The 15795-nt window shown below is 43.9% G+C and overlaps 1 protein-coding gene across 4 annotated transcripts in view; it reads right to left on the minus strand.

The window, feature by feature from the left end:
- CARD14 (caspase recruitment domain family member 14) overlaps positions 1 to 4574 on the minus strand; it is a 164867-nt gene extending 160293 nt beyond the window's left edge. For all 4 annotated transcript variants that reach the window (XM_040331230.1, XM_040331228.1, XM_040331229.1 and 1 more), the window contains exon 1: positions 4457 to 4574. The gene's annotated coding sequence lies outside the window, so the exon portion shown is untranslated. The remainder of the gene's footprint in view (positions 1 to 4456) is intronic.
- Between the last annotated feature and the right edge of the window lie 11221 nt (positions 4575 to 15795).

A 15795-nucleotide genomic window follows, 5' to 3' on the forward strand; every position in this document is an offset into this window, starting at 1 on the left:
CGTTCGAATTCAAAAGTGCTAATTTTAAAGCCTAATATACAAGTTATTGTCGTAAACCCGGGTCTTGCCCCAGGGAACATGTATCAATGGAAAACAAGTTTTAAAAACGGTAGTTTTTTCAGGAGCAGTGATTTTAATGATGCTTAAAGTGAAAAAAAATGAAATATTCCTTTAAATATTGTACCTGCTGGGTGTCTATAGTATGCCTGTAAAGTGGTACGTGTTTAGAACTGTACCTGCACAAAATGAGATTACTATAAGAAAAAAGTAATTTAAAACTGCTTGCGGCTTTAATACAATGTCTGGTCCCTGCAATATGGATGGAAATCATTGAGAAAAATAGCACAGACAGTACACACACCACGTATCTTTAGGTGCACACTGCAGAGGACACAGGCAGTACACACACCACGTAGCTTTAGGTGCACACTGCAGAGGACACAGGCAGTACACACCACGTAGCTTTAGGTGCACACTGCAGAGGACACGGGCAGTACACACACCATGTAGCTTTAGGTGCACACTGCAGAGGACACAGGCAGTACACACCATGTAGCTTTAGGTGCACACTGCAGACGACACGGGCAGTACACACACCACGTAGCTTTAGGTGCACACTGCAGAGGACACAGGCAGTACACACCACGTAGCTTTAGGTGTAAACTGCAGAGGACAAAGGCAGTACACACTACGTAGCTTTAGGTGCAATCTGCAGAGGACACGGGCCGTACACACCACGTAGCTTTAGGTGCAAACTGCAGAGGAAAAAGGCAGTACACACACCATGTAGTTTTAGGTGCACACTGCAGAGGACACAGGCAGTACACCACGTGAGAATACTGCAGCTAGCACAATCACCTGCCTGCCAGTAAATTAGGAAGAGCTGATCTAGCTAAACTATACAGTGTATAAAAATATATACAACACCTGGGATGCATATATATCCTCTACACACTGTAACTTTAGCTGACTAGCCTGCCTGCCTGCCTGCTCTATCTACCTACTAAAAATGACACACTCTCTCTCTGTCTTCTCTCTTTTAACCACCGCAATACACTACACAAGGCCGACCTGCAGGCGGCCTTTTATAGTGTGGGGCGTGTACTAAACCCCCTGAGCCATAATTGGCCAAAGCCACCCTGGCTTTGGCCAATTATGGCTCTCCGTTCTTCGTAAGCTGTGATTGGCCAAGCATGCGGGTTATAGTGCATGCTTGGCCAATCATCAGCCAGCAATGCACTGAGATGCCGCAGTGAATTATGGGCCGTGAAAGGCCAGTGCATCCCCGTGAGAGCTAATCAACCCATTGACTATTTATACACAGACACAAATAGCAATTTAAAGCAGAGGTCCTACTAAAAAAATATATATATATAAAAAACAAGCAGCTACAAATACAGCAGCTACTGACTTTTAATAAATGGACACTTACCTGTCCAGGGTGCCTGTGATGTCGGCAGCTGAAGCCGATCAATCGCTCGGCTCTCGGCTGCCCCACCACCATCCTTGGTGAGGGAATCAGGAAATGAAGCGTTGCGACTTCACTTCCCGTTTCCCTATTGCGCATGCGCGAGTCGCGCTGTGTCTTTACTGGTCCCCGCTGTGTTCTGGGAGCTGTGTGTCTCCCAGAAGACAGCAGGGGTACAGAGTAGGCGCCGGAAGTGGTGTAGATCACCAAGGTGATCCATGTCAAGAAGTGGGAGAAAATACCTATATTAGACAGGTATCTGCTCCCCCCTCCCCCTGAAAGGTGCCAACTGTGACACCGGAGGGGGGGAGGGTTCCAAAAAGTGGAAGTTCCATTTTTAGGTGAAACTCCACTTTAAAAAGCCACAGATGTGGGAAATTAACCTTTAATTGTCATTTAGACATGTGTGTGTCACCTCGTGTGTTTGTACCAAGGCCAAACATTCCAGAGTATGTTTATATTTGATCAGGACCATTTGGGGTGATTTCTGTTATTATTTAAAAAGGAGACAAGCAGCTATGTGATAATAAATGGCTTCATATGAGCACTATCCTTAAATAAAATAGTTTTTTTGGCACAGCCAGTCATATTTTCAATATTATTACCAAAATGTCACGATTTCTGCCAAGGTATGCAAATTTTTGAGCACAACTGTATAAAGGCAAAGAAAAAAGAACAAAGAAAGGTGGATATAACTTAGGTGTTATGTGGGAGTTAAAGGATTATTTGGGGGAACGGGGAAAGTAGGTCCCACAAATGTCTCTATTGGGAATATAGGGAACTATTAGGCAGTGGTGGCTGGTGCTCAATATTGAGGGGGTGAGGCGGCACTTGCACTAGACCCCCCCAGCACTCGCTCGATCAGCAATAAACCTGCACACCCTTCAGCGCATGATCGTTCAATCGGGAATGCGATGGTGGACTCGCACCAAACCCTCCCCCAGCGCACGATCCATGGCCTTACCTTATGCTGCAGAACAGGTGCAGGGTGGAGGGATGGTGAGCTGAATCTGGCGTGAGGCTCCAGGACGAGGCTGTTGCTGATGGGACCATTGCTTCTCCTCCTGGTGAACAGGAAGTGGGTCCTTAGACTGGATTGGCTGGGAGTCCTAAGACTCAGGACCCGCTTCCTGATTGGCCGAGAGGAGAAGATAGAAGACATTAGCGAATATTAAATTTGCCATGTCACACAGCTGGTTGGACTCAGGCTCAGTGCTCTGTGCTCCAAGCTTCCTTTTTTGTAGCCAATTAGCTAATCATGTGCTTAAAAAAACACCATTGAAATCCATGTTTCCGGCGCTCTGCATGGAGATCAGGGGCTGGGCGCATGGATTAGGGGGCGGTACCCCTAATGAGCAGGCCACCACTTAGGTTTCTACTGGAGTAGAGGTCCTGTTAGTTGAGGGCTAAAACCAGCGATTAAGGAAAATACAAGGAAGGAAGGAAGGAAAGAACTCAAGAAAGAAAAGATAGAAGTAAAGTAAAACATAGACACATAAAAGAAGAAATTAACCACTTGAGACCCACGCTATTGACAAAAGACGTCAACAGCGCGGTTCTCAGGTGCCAACTGGACGTCTTTGGACGTCATTTGAAATGCATTACCCGCGCGCGCCACTGGGGGGCGCGCGGCGGGTAACCACTGTGCCGCCGCATCGCTGGGGAGCCGATGCGTGTACCTGGCGGCCGCGATGTCCGCCGGGTACACGCGATCATCGGTGACACAGCCGGTAACAGCAGGGACGTGGAGCTCTGTGTGTAAACACAGAGCTCCACGTGCTGTTAGAGGAGAGGAGACCGATCTGTGTCTCTTGTACATAGAGACACAGCATTGATCACCTCCCCCAGTCACCCCCCTCTCCCCACACAGTTAGAACACACCCAGGCTACACATTTAACCCCTTCCTCACCCCCTGGTGTTAACCCCTTCCCTGCCAGTCACATTTATACAGTAATTAGTGCATTTTTATAGCACTGATCGCTGTATAAAAGTGAATGGTCCTAAATTTGTGTCGAAAGTGTCCGATACGTCCGCCGCAATATCGCAGTCCCAATAAAAATCTCAGATCGCCGCCATTACTAGTAAAAAAAAAAAGAATGAAAAAAAATCATAATTCTGTTCCCCATTTTGTAGGCGCTATAACTTTTGCGCAAACCAGTCGCTTATTGCAATTTTTTTTTTACAAAAATACGTCGAAAAATACGTATCGTGAGAACTGAGAAAAAAAATATATTTTTTTAAAAAAAATTGGGATATTTATTATAGCAACAAGTAAAAAAAAATATATATTTTTTTTAAATTGTCGCTCTTTTTTTGTTTATATCGCAAAAAATAAAAACCGCAGAGGTGATCAAATACCACCAAAATAAAGCTCTATTTGTGGGGAAAAAAGGACTTCAATTTTGTTTGGGAGCCACGTCGCACGACCGCGCAAATGTCAGTTAAAGCGACGCAGTGCCGGAAGCTGAAATTTCGCCTGGGAACGAAGGGGGCCCAGTAAGCAAGTGGTTAAAAAAAGAATAGAGTAAAAATAAGAAGAAAGAAGGGAAGGGAGGTAAAGAACAGATGCACAAAATTTAAAGGGGAAAAAAAATAAAAAAATTTAAGTAAAAGAAAAGAGGCACAAAATCGGAAGGAAAAATATAAAAAGAAAGCAAAGTAAGTAATAGAAGCACAAAATAAGAAGGAAGGAAGGCTGGAAGGAAGGAAATAAATAAATTAGGTGTTACGTGGGAGCCATGTACCTTTATAAGAGATGTTATACTGTATATACTGTATGTATGTTATGTAGGGTGGAAGTGTTGCTGTTGTTGGAGAAAGGAAATTACAGGTACTCTTTAGACGTGTAATATACACATTGTATATTCCTGGCTTCCTTCTGTCAGCACACCAATGTGTCCTAAAAAATCTGCTGACACGAGGAGATGCAAAGGATGAAATGTTATAGCAAGTATCACCTAACAATATACCATAATCTAGACACTCACCTGAACTGCAAATAAGAAACTTTGGGAATTCCAGATGTCCATACCCTACTTCTGTCTATACGTAGTACTTCCGATAATGTTATTTCTGTCTTGTAGGGAGTGTTGTCATGAGCAAGAAGGGAGGGTGAGTGATGGGAGTGGAAAGGCTGGTTTTGCAGGTTATACATACTGCCTTCAAAGACTCAGCCAAGGAAGGTTGGTTTGTTTAAGGAGAAAATGCACTGAACTGAGTTGTAAAGGTTTGTTTTTTATTTTCTAAATAGGTTCCTGCATTGTTGGTTCACTTACCTTTTCCTTCGATTTCCCTTCTAAATGTTTTTTTTTCTTTGTCACTTCCTGTTCCTCCTCAGTAAGCTTGCCCCCATCATCTTCGGAGCCATTCTGGCTGGGGGTTAGTCAGTGTGCTCGCCCCCTCCCTTGGGACTACATCTCTGCAGGGAGACGCTGTGACAGCGTAACCATCCTCACCTGTGATCTGTTTGTAATTAATGTGTGTGTATAAAAAGTCAATACGTTTCTGGACTCCTGACAGACCCTTGCATCTTTCATCCCATGCTGCACTGACGTTTCTGAATTCTGAGTCATGGGAAAAGCAAAAGAATTGTCAAAGGATCTGCAGAAAAAGGTAGTTGAACTGTATAAAACAGGAAACGGATATAAGAAAATATCCAAGGAATTGAGAATGCCAATCAGCAGTGTGCAAACTACAATCAAGAAGTGGAAAATGAGGGGTGCTGCTGAAACCAAACCACGGTCAGTTAGACCAACTAAAATTTCAGCCACAACTACCAGGAAAACTGTTCAGGATGCAAAGAAAAACACACAAATAACTTCAGTTGAAATACAGGACTCTATGAAAACCTGTGGTGTGGCTGTGATGCACAATAAGTAGGCACTTGAAGAAAGATGGGCTACATGGCCGAGTCACCAGAAGAAAACCATTACTACACAAATGCCACAAAGTATCCCACTTACAATACGCCAAACAGCACAGAGACAAGCCTCAAATCTTCTGGCAAAAAGACATTTGGAGTGATGAGACCAAAATTTTGCTTTTTGGCCACAATCATAAACGCTACATTTGGAGAGGAGTCAACAAGGCCTATGATGAAAGGTACACCATTCCTACTGTGAAACACGGCGGTGGATTGCTGACATTTTGGGGATGTGTGAGCTAAAAAAGCACAGGAAATTTGGTCAAAATTGATGGCAAGATGAATGCAGTATGTTATCAAAAAATACTGGAGGAACATTTGCATTTATCAGCCAGAAAGATGTGCATGGGATGTACTTGGACATTCCAACATGATAATGATCCAAAACACAAGAACAAGTCAACCTGTTGTTGGCTACAGCAGAATAAAGTGAAGGTTCTGGAGTTCCTATCTCAGTCTCCTGACCTCAATATCATTGAACCACTCTTAGGAGATCACAACCCTGCAGTACATGCAAGACAGCCCAATAATTTACAGGAACTGGAGGCTTTTTGCCAAGAGGAATGGGCAGCTTTTCTATCTGAGAAGATAAAGAGCCTCATCCCACAAAAGACTTCAAGCTTTCGTTCATGTTAAAGAGGGCAATACACGGTATTAAGAACTCAGGTATGATCAGGGTCATTTGGGTAGTTTCTGTTGTGATTATGATTTAAAAAAGAGTAAACACAGTTGATTGATAATAAATGACTTCAAACACTAACCATGAGTGAAAGAAAAGTTGTTGTGTTATCATTCATATTCACTGAAAAATGGCCTAGAAATCATAAATTCTGCCAGGGTATGTAAACTTATGAGCACAACTGTACATCCGCCGCTACTGTAGAGAATGCTGGCAGGGGATGGAGTTTGCCCTGGCTCCTGCAGTAGCTCACGGGAAGAGGGGTAGCCCCCAGATATCGCACATCTAAGGCCCCGTACACACGACCGAACATGTTTGCTGAAACTGGTCCGCGGACCAGTTTCAGCAGACATGTTCGGTCGTCTGTACAGCCGAGCGGACAGGATTCCAGCGTACATTTGCCCGCCAGACCAATTTCGAGCGGGCAAATGTTTCTAAACTTGCTTAGAAACATGCCCGCTGGAATCCTGTCCGTCGGACATGTTCGGTCGTCTGTACAGACTTACCGTACATGTCCGAGCGGCCGCCATCCCTCGCATGCGTCGAATGACTTTGACGCATGCGTGGAAGCATTGAACTGCCAGGGCCGCGCACGTCGCCGCATCATCGTCGCGGCGACGGTGCGGCCTCGTCGCCGCGTATCGTGTACGCGCGGATTTCTGTATGATGGTGTGTACAGTCATCATACAGAAATCTCCGGGCGGGCATGTCCGCTGAAAACGGTTCGGCGTCCGACCGTTTTCATCGTACATGTTTGCCCGTCTGTACGAGGCCTTAGATGTCTTATGAAGGTTGATGGAGTGGCAACCTTAGCCTGGACTCCGACCAGGCCATTCTCGTGTCCATGCTGAAAATCCAATAGACCTCCCATTTGCAAAGGAGAAAAAAGAGATTTCCACCACGGATCAGACAGTTGATTTTTTCAATTATTTGGACTTTGAGGGTCTGTGTTTTCCATTGGTGGAATAGGTTAACCATTTCAGCCCCGGAAGAATTTACCCCCTTCCTGACCAGAGCACTTTTTACAATTTGGCACTGCATCGCTTTAACTGGTAATTGTGTGGTCATGCAATGCTGTACCCAAACAAAATGTGCATCCTTTTTTCCCCACAAATAGAGCTTTCTTTTGGTGGTATTTTATCACCCCTGCTGTTTTTATTTTTTGCACTATAAACAAACCGACAAATTTTTAAAAATATATATATTTTTTTTTACTTTTTGCTATTATAAATATCCCCAAAAATGTTTTTAAAAAACAAATTTCTTTATCAGTTTTGGCCAATATATATTCGTTTACATATTTTTTGTAAAAGAAAAAAAAATCGCAATTAGCGTATATTGAGCGCAAAGGTATATTGAGCGCATTCACACACTATGCGAAAGTTTTTATTTACTAGTACTGTAACATTGCGGCAGACAGATTGGACACTTTTGACACATTTTTGGGACCATTGACATGTATACAGCAATAATTGCTATAAAAATGCACTGATTACTGTGTAAATGTCACTGGTAGGGAAGTGGTTAACACTAAGGAGCAATCAAGGGGATAAATATGTTTCTTATTGTATGGGGATGGGATTGACTGGAGGAGGAGACAAATATCACTGTTCCTACTTACTAGGAACAAACGATCTGTCTCCTCTCTCCTGACAGAACAGGGATTTGTGTGTTTAGCCATACAAATCCCCGTTCTGGCTCTCGTGCCGGTGATCACGGGTGGCTGGCAGCGATCGCGCCCACCGGCCATGCGTGTCGGTTCCCCCGTCGTGCAGCTGGCGCACGCGTGCCTCTGGTGGCTCTTAAAGGAGACATCACACCCATATGTTGTTTTGCGCACCCGTGCCATTTTGCGGACGTATATCGTCGTGAGCCGGTCGGCAAGTGGTTAAAGTGTCTCCCTATATTTGTGTTTTTTGTTTGTTCTGATGTCTGATAGGTGATCTGTTATCCTGTCGTTGAGGCATCTGGTGGTTCTACCTATGTCCTGAATATTGCATGTGATGCAAGTGACTATGTAGATGACGTTGCTAGTATGGTAATTGACTAGTTGCTTGATGGTTATGGAGAAGCCATTAGAGCATAAGGTTATGGTGCAGGAGTCACCTGGGTGACTACAGGTGGAGCATATAGTGGCACCACAGCTAAACAGACCAGTGGTGTCCAACCATGTTTGAGCCATGGTATTAGAGATGTACATGCTGGGGGAGATCATATTGCCTACAGTCTGTGCTTTTTTTGCAACATACAGTTAGGTTCATATATATTTGGACCCAGGCACAATTTTAGATTTTTTCAGTAATTTAACATATTCAAGCTACAGTTACATAATGGACGTGAGCTGAAAGTACACACTCTCAGGTTTAATTTGAGGGTATGAACATCCAAATTGGAGGAAGGGTTTAGGAATTACAGCTCTTAAGGTTAGCCATCCCCAATTTCCCAAGGGGCCAAAAGTAATTGGACAATTAAATCAAAAGCTCTTTCATGGCCAGCTGTGGGCTACTCCTTCACTTTTTCTTCATCAATTAACCAGGTAAAAGGTCTGAAGTTGATTCTAAGTGTGGTATTTACATTTGGAATCTATTGCTGTGAACCTACATCATTCGGTCAAAGGAGCTGTCCATGGAAGTGAAACAGACCATTGTAAGGCTTCAAAAACCAATCCATCAGAGAGAAAGCAACAACAGTAGGAGTGGCCAACTCAACAGTTTGGTACATTCTGAGGAAAGAACAACACACAGGTGAGCAACATAAAAAGGCCTGGACATCCACAGAAGACAACAGTGGTGGACAATTACAGGATCCTCTCTATGGTAAAGACAAACTTACAACATCCAGACAAGTGAAGGACACCCTCCAGGAGGTGAGCATTTCATTGTCAAACTCTACAATGAAGAGAAGACTACACAAGAGCAAATACAGAGGGTTCACCACAAGGTACAAACTATTCATAAGCCTGAAGAATATAAAAGCCAGATTAGACTTTGCCAAAAAACATCTAAAAAAGCCAGACCAGTACTGGAAAAGCATTCTTTGAATGGATAAAATGAAGATTAATCTGTACCAGAATGATGGAAAGAAAAAAAGTGTGGCTAAGACTTGGAACAGCTCATGATCCAAAGCACACAAAGTCATCTGTAAAACATGGTGGAGGCAGCGTGATGGCATGGGCATGCATGGCTTCCAGTGGCACTGGGTCATTGATATGTAGCGCCTATGTACTTTATGGTACTGGTGCTATTTAAATTTAAGGTTAGATCAGAGTGTAGTTAAACTCTGATCTAAAATTGTTAGTTGTAAAATAGGGTCTCTATCTCAGTTTGGCTGTGCTGTAGGCTTATCCTGTTGTGCTGGGGTGTTCTTCCAGCCCCGGTGCTGCAGGTGGCAGCAGTGGAGTCAAGGTTTGGGTACTCTTTGCCAGCAGCCAATCAGGAGGGTTTGACCTCGCTGTGCATGCTGGGGAGGGGTATTTATGAGGCAGATGCCATTGGTTCTGGGTCTTCTTCGTCCAGTGTGGCACCCACCTTTAGGGTGGCCACACCACGGCGTCCTGGCGTTATGGCCTAGCTGGCCGGGGCGTGCGTGCCACACGGGGTTCCTGGTTCCAGAGCCATGCTGGCCCGGAGCATCTGAACAGTGATGGGGACCCAGTGAGCGACTGGGTTCTCACCTTTGAAGATCCCAAGCTGTACTGCTGTTCGGTGGGGAGTCAGTCTGAGGTGCGCCATTGAGAGGCCGGCGGTCCAAAAGGGCCTGGACAAACCACCGGGGATCGAGGTAACCGGACACTGAGGGATTGATCACCTGTCCGGTACCTTGACAACAATTTGAAGGAGATCCAGACGTAACTCATACAAGGAGGGATATCTCCGAGAATTCAATCCAGAAGGGGGCTTGTGGCAGAAGTACCTTTCTGAGGCTCGCCGAGGAGAGTCTGTGGCAGAGACTTTCTCCTCAAGTTCAAGTTCACCAAGGAGGGTCTGTGGCAGAGACTTTATCCTTAAATTGTCCGAGCTGCCAGGTCAGTGAGAGAGGCCTGTCCGGGTACGCTAAACCCACTCCGGCGGGAGTGGCGCAGAGAAGTGTTACGTTTGGGAACAGGACTGTTTCCTTATCATAAAGCCTGAATCTACAGTTCTCTCTTCTTCTTCAACTTTACTTTCCTCACCACAAGTTATTGTTTTTACCCGGCTGGGTAATAAAGAGCACAGCAAAGAGCACCTGTCGTAGACATTCCTTTACTTCCACTATATGCAATACGCATCATTCACCCCTAGGAATTCGGAGGAGCCAAAAGGTAATACGCCTCCCAAACATCCAGCAGCTCCTCCCGGGGTAGTGCTACAGGTGTTTATTGATGATGTGACAGAAGCACCTGCATAAATTATGCAGTATTTAGAGATATACTATCAATCCAGTTTCAGCCAAATGCAGCAAAGTTGATTGGATGGCGTTTAATAGCACAGATGGACAATGATCCAAAACACTGCAAAACAAGGAGCTTTGGAAAGAAAAGAAGTGGAATATTCTGCAATGGCCGAGTCAATCACCTGATCTTAACCCAATTGAGCATGCATTTCACTTGCTGAAGGCAAAACTAAAGGCAGAAAGACCCACAAAGAACAACTGAAGACAGCTGCAGTTAGAGACAGGCAAAGCATCAGAAAGGAGGAAATCCAGTCTTTGGTAATGTCCATGGGTTCCAGACTTCAGGCAGTCATTGCCAGTTAAGGATTCTCAATAAAATTAACATTTTATTTATGATTATATTCATTTGTCCAATTAGATTTGAGCCCCTGAAAATGGTGTTTTGAAATGGTTGCAGTTTCTAAAATTTGCACTTGATATTAAAGTTCAACCCCTTAAATTAATGCTGAAAGTCTGCACTTCAAATTCATTTGGATGGTTTAATTTTAATTTTATGATTTTGGCATATGGAGCCTGTATTCGATCCCACATTTTAAAATGGCCTTGTAACTATCATCACTGTGTAAGATGGAAAGATGTATTGTGATTACGTTTTTTAGGTCTTGAAATTGTGAGCTGTAACTAATTAAGAACATTAATTGATTCAATGGTCTGGTTTCTTGAAAACCATCAGTCAGAAATTGTATTCTGTCCAGACTTGTGATTTGAAAACAATCTTTTTTGACCATTGATTTGCAATACAATCAAATGCCCTGTACACACGATCTGAGTTTCCGTCGGAATAAACTCTGATGGGTTTTTCCGACGGAATTCCATTCAAGCTGTCTTGCATACACACAGACACACCAAATTCCGACCTTCAAAAACTCGGTGACGTACAACACTACAATGAGCATAGAAAAATGAAGTTCAATGCTTGCGTCCAAATTGTTTTCGAGAATGCGTGTTTTTTTTCTCCGTCGGAGTTCCATACAGACGAACGGAAATTCAAATAGAATTTTTTTCCGTCAGAAAAAAAGAGAACACGTTCTCTTTCTAACTCCGTCGGAATTTCCGATGGAAAAAGTCAGATGGGGCATACACACAGTCGGAATATCCGATGAAAACATTTCGTCTGACTTTTTCCATCGGACATTCTGATTGTGTGTAAGAAGCAAAAGAGGAAAATTGGGACTTTAAATGAAACACCTCGGGAAAAGAGGCACCTCCATCCCTAAAGTAGGCAACGAAGAGGGAGTTGGGACATTAAATGAGGCATATAAAGGAACTGGATGTAAAAGACAAATATATATACAACATGGTATATCCAAAAGAATGAATATTGCAATGTGAGTATTATACTGGGGAAATAACCATGAGCCAATGCATGACATCTAATATGATAAGGTAAAAACATGACACTGAACAGTGTGTAATATGGTGAGCCAATGTTGCTCCATATACAGAATTATACAAAAAAAATTACAAAGGATAAATTTCATCATATATATCAGCCCATATAAATATAAAACAAAGTGAATTACTGTGCTGTCTGAAGTGACACCCTAGGGTGTATGAATTAATAAACAAATAAATATGTTTGCTGCTGCAACTCTAATGTGAGATACACACACCAGAAACATATAAACAAAAAATGAGCTGCGCTGCAAGATCAATGCATCAAAAGTAACATGTGCATCACGAAATGAAAATAACAAAAAATTATCAAAAAAAACAATCTGTGAAAAATTGTTGATATCCTCCTAGGTGAAAAAGAATTCTCAAATAAATAACATAAAGGAGGACCTTGAAATGAGAATAAGAACCAAAATCGAAAAGTCTTCAGAAATTTTCAAATCACAGTTGATATGTGGTAACAAAAATAAGAGGATACTTCACAAAGTAAAAAAAAACATAGGGCCAGATCCACAGCCCGGCAGCGCAACGTAACTTTTTAGATTTAAGTTACACTGCCGCAAATTTCCTAAGTTAGGTACCGATCCACAAAACACTTACCTGGAAATCTGCGGCGGAGTAACTCAAATCCGTCCGGCGCAAGGCGGGCCAATTCAAATGGGGCGAGTCCCATTTAAATTAGGCGCGCTCCCACGCCGGACGTACTGCGCATGCTCCCGACGCTTTTTTCCCGACGTGCATTGCGCGACGTGACGTCATTTTTTGAACGGCGCAGCGCATAGCGTATTTCCGTATTCCCGTACGGCTTATGCAAACGACGTAAAATTAAAAAATTCTACGCGGGAAGGACAGCCATACTTTACACAGCAGTACGCCTGCTGTGTAAAAGTAGGGCTGCCTCACAAAAGTGTAACTAAGCGACGGGAAACTAACGTAGCGGCAACGTAGCGAACGCGAAAAAGCTTTGAGGATCGACGTAACTCCTCATTTGCATACCCGACGCTGGATTACGACGCAAACTCCCCCCAGCGGCGGCCGCGGTACTGCATCCTAAGATCCGGCAGTGTAAAACAATTACACCTGCCGTATCTTAGGAATATCTATGCGTAACTGATTCTGTGAATCAGTCGCATAGATAGAAACAGGGATACAACGGTGTATCAGTAGATACGCCGGCGTATCCCTTTTGTGGATCTGGCCCATAGTTCATCGAGGTACACCAATCTTCTATGGAGAAATTCATGGTGACGCCAAACAATAAACACCAAAGAAAAGTGAGGCAATGAGATAGATGAAAGGTCCTCCACCTGAGATATCAATGCAGCTTACCGTCAGGTTTAATCTCTTTTTAGGGAGATCGTTTCCGCATATGGTGATTTACCCCAGCTCTGGGTCTCAGTGGAACACAGCAAGCACTCCTGAATTTCTTGTATGATAGTCCACAATATATTCAATAATAGTGTATCCCCATGCAAATAAAAAGAACTACCATAGCGTGATACTGAATAAAAATGTAATATTTAAAATCAAGTATATACACTCACACGGTGGTAGATAAAATAGGCATGTCATGTAAATCTCGAGCCGGCTGGCTCTCGCTATCCGCCTGTTCCTTCCGGGACCTTTGCGTGCGACGGTGACGTCTAAAAATATGCATCTTGGAAGCTTGACATGTTTCGGGGATTTTGCCGCCTCATTCTGTAAAAAAAAAAAAAAATATATATATATATATATATATATATATATATATATATATATATATATATATATATATAAAGATTATCTAATGTTAACCCTAATGACTGGGAGGGTAAAAAAGAAAAGGGAAGGAGCAAGAGAGGCCAGTAGGAGGGAAAATATCCATCCTCCTGGACTCAAAATGCCAAAGCAGGGTACTGAACAGCTGGAAAGCATCTTGAATGTCTATATTGTTCACAAAGCCTTTGTTTGAGTAAACTTGCTTCTATGTCATTACCTGCTATGTTGGTGGAAGTGGCTGGATAGTTTAGATTTTATAGTTAGGCCCTGAGAAATGTTATTTGGAAATTGGGCTTTTAAGCTCTTGGTGACAGAGTGGTTAGCTGTAATTTTAAAAGTACATTTCCTGCATTGCTGCTCCTCTCTTCCCTGCTAAATACAGAAATTGAATGCCAACATTCTTATTGAATGCCAACATTCCTTTTTTCCCCAATTTACAGAAAAATAATCATTTGGAGCTACCGTATTTATCGCGGTATAACGTGCTCCCGCGTATACCACGCACCCCCAAAGTGACCCCCAATCCTGTGGAAAACAGTTATTTTTGTACTTACAGTTTTGGTGTCTTGCACGGCGTCCATCGCTCCATCGGCGGCCTCGTCGGGTCCGACATCCTTCTGCGGCTTCGGGTGTCCTCTTCGGCGGGTCCGGCATCCTTCTGCTGGTTCGGGTGTGCTTCTGCGGCTTCGGGTGTCCTTCTGCGGTGGGTCCGGTGTCCTCTTCGGCGGGTCCGGTGTCCTCTTCGGCGGGTCCGGCGTCCTTCTGCGTCGTCCTCGCGGCGTCCTCGCGTCCTCCCCGCTCGTTTCCCGCGCCGAGTTTTGAATACTGCGCCAGCATATACCGAGCGCAGTACACTCGGGCAGGCTCAGCAACTGTCGCGCTCACGTCCTGTACGTCCAGGACGTGACCGCGGAAGAAGCCGAGACTGGCCGACTATACCCGAGTGTACTGCGCTCGGTATATGTCGGCGCAGTATTCAAAACTCGGCGCGGGAAAACGGGTATCGGCGTATATCGCCCACCCACGATTTTGCCCTGATTTTCAGGGCAAAAAAGTGCGCGATATACGCCGATAAATACGGTATATAAAAATACAGATGTTATTTGTCATAAATCATAAAAATATTAAAAATAGTACAGAACATTGTGTAAACATATAGGGGCAGATCCACAAAAGTATTACGCCGGCGTATCTCTTGATACGCCGCGTAATTTCTAATTTTGCGCGTCGTATCTTTGTTTTGTATCTTCAAAACAAGATACGACGGCATCTCGGCTCGATCCGACAGGCGTACGTCTTAGTAAGCCGTCGGATCTAAGCTGCAATTTTTCGGCGCGGGCTAGGTGGCGTTTCCGTCGAATTCCGCGTTGAGTATGCAAATTAGCCAGTTACGGCGATCCACGAACGTACGTCCGGCGCATTTTTTTTACGTCGTTTGCGTTCGGCTTTTTCCGGCGTAAAGTTAAAGCTACTGTTATGAGGCGTACTCAATTATTAAGTATGGCAGTCGTTCCCGCCTCGCATTTTGAATTTTTTACATCGTTTGCGTAAGTCGTTCGTGAATAGGGATTAGCGTAGAATGACGTCACCGTCGTGAGCATTGGCTTGTTCCGGGTTATTTTCGAGCATGCGCACTGGGATACCCCCACGGACGACGCATGAGCAGTTAAAAAAAAACATTGTTTACGTCGGGTCACGACGTATTTACATAAAACACGCCCCCATCATAGAGATTTGAATGGCGCGCCATTACACCGCCAAAGATACACTACGCCGCCGTAACTTACGGTGCAGATTCTTTGTGGATTTAAAAAAAAAAAAGGAAGTTACGGCGGCGTAGTGTATCTTGGATACGCTACGCCCGGCGGATAAATGCGCCGCTGTACGTTGATCTGCCCCATAGTGATCAGAATACAACTTGGGTATACATTTACATTTTACATAAACTGATGCGTTTCGAGATATTCTCAAGGGAACTGAGAAGGTATCGAGATTGAAAATAGGCAAATAAAACCATCACAACTAATCCTCATATATGAAAGAAACATTAAGGCTGGGTTCACACCTCAGCACGGAGCAGCTCACAGCATGGGTTCCGGTGCGTCCCTGTTCACCGTTTCAGGTCCATTTTCAGTCCGACT

Source organism: Rana temporaria, chromosome 12 (genome assembly GCF_905171775.1).
Source record: "Rana temporaria chromosome 12, aRanTem1.1, whole genome shotgun sequence".
Classification (NCBI taxonomy): Eukaryota; Metazoa; Chordata; class Amphibia; order Anura; family Ranidae; genus Rana; species Rana temporaria.